Source organism: Ceratina calcarata, unplaced genomic scaffold (genome assembly GCF_001652005.2).
Source record: "Ceratina calcarata isolate Rehan_Ccalc_2016 unplaced genomic scaffold, ASM165200v1 scaffold124, whole genome shotgun sequence".
Taxonomy (NCBI): domain Eukaryota; kingdom Metazoa; phylum Arthropoda; class Insecta; order Hymenoptera; family Apidae; genus Ceratina; species Ceratina calcarata.
Window position 1 is genome coordinate 263546 of NW_017133406.1, and position 5175 is coordinate 268720.

At 41.4% G+C, this 5175-nt stretch overlaps 1 long non-coding RNA gene across 2 annotated transcripts; it reads left to right on the plus strand.

Moving 5' to 3' along the window:
• The first annotated feature begins 2013 nt into the window (after positions 1 to 2013).
• On the plus strand, positions 2014 to 3794 carry LOC108626955 (uncharacterized). Of its 2 annotated transcripts, XR_001916706.2 has the most exons (3): positions 2014 to 2316; positions 2390 to 2648; positions 3525 to 3794. It is a non-coding gene; the product is annotated as an uncharacterized LOC108626955 (long non-coding RNA). The 2 variants fall into 2 exon arrangements; XR_003389461.1 differs by having other exon boundaries at positions 2014 to 2648.
• The last annotated feature ends 1381 nt before the right edge of the window (positions 3795 to 5175 follow it).

The following is a 5175-nucleotide window of genomic DNA, read 5'->3' on the forward strand; positions in this document are numbered from 1 at the left end:
CTTTCCTAGGAGCGCGTATTTTTAAAAGCTACGTTAAGACCTAGGCTTATATCTGCCTACCCGGCAGCAACCCCTTTCGGCTTATTTCGCGGGCCAATGAAAAAAAGGCCGGGAGATGGGCGAAAAAGGAACACCTAAGAAAGACCTGTATATATTGCTCGGGCCGGTTATTCCAGTAGCAAACATTGGTTCCGCTACGGGGTGTTTCGTTTCGTTGCCAGAGCAACGAGTTCACGAAAAGTGCTGCCAAATTATATCAAATACTGGACACGTTAAATCGGGCCTCCGTTATTGTTTGACCGTGCTTCGTGTACGAATGTGCGAAGCGAAAGGGAAGACGCGCGGTTGCATCTCGTCGGGCCTGTATTTCAAGTATTCGCAGGTTGCTCGAAAAATCGTACTTTTTACTACTTACAGACGATGGAAGCAGGTCTCGCAGACGGGATTTCAATACGAGTTTCTGTTACGTCGCTTTTATGCCCGCCTCGAGCTAGCAGATTTTTATGATTGCTCTTTAGCTTCGAGCATCGCTCTTTCCCCCTTTGTGGGAAATAAGCTTGAGAATTCCGACCCGGGAATGGGGAAATTTTTATAGAGTTTTTTTTTTGAAAACTGGAAGCAAGGAGTCGAAAAATATTTGTTACCGGTCGTTTCATGTGAAAGAAAATCATTTACATTACGAATTTAACAATGTTATTTCATAAGTTTTATATCTGTATGTTATCAAAATAATCACGAAAATTATTTCAATAATTAGGATTAATAAGTATAGATAGTATAGATAAATAGTTTATAAAAGGAAATATCAGCAGGACATCAAAATTTAAATGAATTAGAAATCGACGGATATAATCCTGAATTTCGATGAATCCTGGCTTCGAAATGGGCCAATACAGTAAATTACACGGTGAGGCAAAGGTAACGAAAGGTGTGACTGGTCGAACCCTAGAATACAAAACGCGTTTAATTCGAACCTTCAACTAGAGTCCTGCGTCACCTACATACACACGCGTATGCACGCACGCGTACCTACATATGTATTTCTACCGGTCCTGATTTCGTCCGGTCGAATAGACCTGTATAATTATTACGACTCGTACGTGTGTAGAACGGGTGGCCCCATCCCCACCAGTCGTGGAAGGTAGCCCCATCGGAAGGAAGCTGCTTTATTTTTTTGTTGTGCCGCCTCGAGAAGCGAGGGGCACCCCGTAAGCCTCACCTTTGAAACACCTGGCTATTACCGCTGGATGTTTTACATATATGTATGCGCGCACGTGTATGTGTGTACACGTGTGAGTGCCACCATGTGTAACTGGCCCCACCGGGACCGGCGGACTCATTTTCAGGGCCTCCTGGGTCCCTAGACGTGCACGTATCCTGATTGAGAGAAAGGAGATGTCCCGTTCTCTTTTTCTCTAACTCACTTGAATTTTTGCGGAAAATAATACTGGTTATGATAATACTGAATTTCAAATAGTAATTGTTCGTAGTAATAGAACAAACGTGTTGAAAAATGGGAAATGCTAGAATTGTTTCGTTCCATATAAGCCTGAGCAGTTCTGAGACCCACGTAATTCGCAAACTACGCATGATTTCATTCGTCAGAAAAGTAATTGCTTTGGAACTGCACTATCAAAATTGTTTACACTAAATCTGTTCATCGAGCTAGTTGAACCTGGCGTTCAACTACCATGTGACTCGAGGCCCCTTTATCTTAATCAAAATAATCACCTAATCGGTAGTCGTGCAAGCGTATTAAATATTGACTTTACTCGCGGCTAACTTGGATGACAGCACGGCAAGCAGATCCTCGTCGCCTCGGGTGACTCAGTAGAAGGTGAATTAATTGCACGAACTGACCTTTGTCACGTCGTCGTTAGTTCGCGATAAAGCCTAAGTATTTGCCATTTACCAACGTCCTGGCTTCGTCAATGGTTGTTTAAAGAGTTCGGTTCTGTCTTCTTTCGCGCTTCAAGTTTCAAACGAAAGCTGCAAGTTTCGTTTCTTACAAGTACTGTGAACGAAGAAGAGGCATCGCGTTGCTGAAGGAGCACTGGTTCCGTGACACCGGTCGTTTACTTCGAAAATGAAGGGTTTCTCCTTTGGCCAACAGCTTAAGCAGTGGGAAATTGGCGAGGTAACAATAGGCAACACCTGCGTTTTTGGCCCTGCCACAAGGTTGTTGAGCTATTGGTTAATTAGCAGCAATCATGTAGCTACTACGGATATGAATGGGTTGTTCAGTTATTCCGTGATTTACCGCTGGTGACACTGCATCGTTGCGGATTTTTTTTACCCATAATTTAACTGATTATGGTATCCTATTCATTGAATATATTTTCTAAAGGTATTCCTTACAACTTTTCTGCGATTTCTTTTTCAATTTCAGTCATATTGTCGGTTAGGCATAGACGTTTTGGGATGAGTAATTTTTATTGACCAAAGCTCGAAGGGTCGTCCTGAACTTGTTTGTCGGCTCTACTCCAAAATGTATCGGCAAGTTATCAGGTCGGGCTTATCTGCATGACGCGTTATGGATTTGTTATTCTACCTATCGCTTATCTGCATACCGTTGTGCCTGGTGCATTCTATGCGATGCGTCATTCCGTGACTCTGTTTACGTGTAGAAATCTTCAAATTTTCCAACGGTGAGTACGTTTATTGTACTTCGGTGCACACCGGCCATAAAAGATTATCTCTAGCTCTATTATGAAAGGTCTCATTTTAAATCTTTTACAATAATAGTATTGAATACAAACTTTTTTCTAACATTTTAGTCGTTTCTTTTTTAATTTTTGTATTGTGCAAAATCTGCAATATATTTCTCTGGATTGTAAATTCTTCCTATCGGCAGGCGCACGTGGGATATTTGCAGAAAACAATAGATGACTTCATTTCCGCAAATATTGACGTGGAACGTTTCTTTTCTTTTATTTCGTCGAAGAGTCTCACTGTTAACGTACTTCTATTTTGTTTATTCTGTCTTGTTTACGAGGTTATTAACAACTGGGATAATCAGGTCCCAAACAATGTACCTGGGCGTAACCCAACAGCAAAAACGCGGATCTCCAAAGTCCTTCGGAATCCCGCTGGCCTATTGTCCCACATTGCGTACCTGGTCCGTGAATCCTTTTGTCCTGCAAGCCTTCGTCCAACTGTTTCGAGAGCTCTTCGGACGTTTATTCTCATTTTTTATTTCATGTAGTTTTTTCAGAATAGACACTTAACGATCTTGCGACAAATAACTTACAAAAGTATTGAAACATCAGCGTGATATATTATTTTGTGATTCATAGATTTTAGACTATTTTATATAAAAGATAAAGGAATTATGTATTTGAATAGTTACTAAAAAAAATTACTTTGAATTCAAATTCGTCTCTTATCGTTTTACGTATGCAGCATCAATTTTAAGAACATCTTCTTTTACATTTCTAAAATTATTTCCGAGAATCACAAGAACCTGTAGAATGGAAGTGGATTCTGAAAGAATGAATCGTTTCATTGAAGTTTGACCATTACAGGGTGCGAGGGAAGCATCTGTGACGAATTTCTTCGCAGGGGTCCAACTTCCAACGAAAGATCCTCACAATATCTTTAAAGTGCAGTTCTGATCCTTTCTTTGAGAGGGTAATCCATTTACTGTGAAAATGGATAGCTTTCTGGTACAGGTGCAAATTTCTCAAAGTGCACGCCAAGTTCATTGAAACTCACTCAAGTACTGAATAAGGAAAACCCAACATTTCTACTTTCAAGCAAATTAATAAACACAATATTAGGTACCTTTGCATGTATTTCCATTTTTTTTTTACTTTTTAAATTATAATCCCAATTTTTAAACAGAAGAAGAGACAACTCGTGCCCACTGTCGAACGGAGACGCAAGTGTCTCTAGTCCTTTGGTCAGCGTCTCTCATTTATACTCGTGATATTGATTTTTTGCTCGTCTACTTAAGAGAACCACTGATCCTTAGAAACGACGGATATATTCGGTTGATCGTGAATGGAGGACTAGCTCGGCGAAGTTTTTCTTTTCTCTCCCGGCATGAATAGTCGCCGCGGCACGTAAGGCTCCTCCATTGTGCCGAAATCTCAAAGAATCACTGGCTCTCCTTAAGTCCGCTCGCTCGGTCAGGGACGCAAAGCCCAGTATATGTACTTGTTCTTTGTCTGTCCTCCCCAAACCGAAAGGAACCTGCTGCAGTAATTTTTTCGAAAGTACCGTCTTTACGTGGACACGTCACTAGCGGAGATCTCGTTTCGGCCGAATCTCTGATTCTATCGCATCAGGATGAGCTTGTTCACGGTATAAGCAACGTTCATGAACACTGATGAAGTTCCAAACGTAATTTTGTCACTCTTGATTTTCGTCTTATTTTGGATCATAGAATATGATCCTCGAATATTGTCCACTAGTAGGTTTACACCCCGTATAGTCGAAAAAGATATTAGAATAAGAAGATATCTGAGTTAAATAATCGATGGATTGAAAAAAATAAAACGTGCTGATTAATAAAGAAATCTAATCAATCTTTCCTTTCGCTTTCACACATGACTGGAATTTCTAATACGTTTCTGAATGAATAAATTCCAAGAACGCATAACAAACGTAAGTCTCCTAACGGTTACCCTACGATTCCACGAATTTCTATTCCGATCAAAGGAGGAGGCTTCACCTCTGAGATATCGATTTTCCGAGCATCCCCTTTGCACGCTCGAACCTGCTCGCGTTCGAGACGTTCACCTGCGTGCACGGCCGAGGAAAAATCGACGCTTGAAAGGATCCGGCCAGGGTGCGAATCCAACGGAACGCGAACGTATGTGGCATGGCGCGGGCAACATCTGTCCTGGGTCCAGGACAGATGATCCTGGGCCGGGCGCGTGGCAACTTTCCGTTTTCCAGAAACGCGTGGGGGTCCCCTCGGTAGCTAAACGATCTACCGACCGGACGTTTCATTGCGTTTAGTCTATTATTAGCGTCTTAAATAAAATGTTTCGCTATCCGTATGTCGATGGCAGAGCGTGCTGTCTGTTGTGTTGTTCTGGATCACCGCTAATTAAAGTGTTTGAGGTCTCTTTAGCGCATTCAATTTAAGAATAGGGGGTAGCTTAACACGTTAGCGACGTATCATCAATGATATAATAAATACTGTGAGTACTCTAGTAATTTCTTATC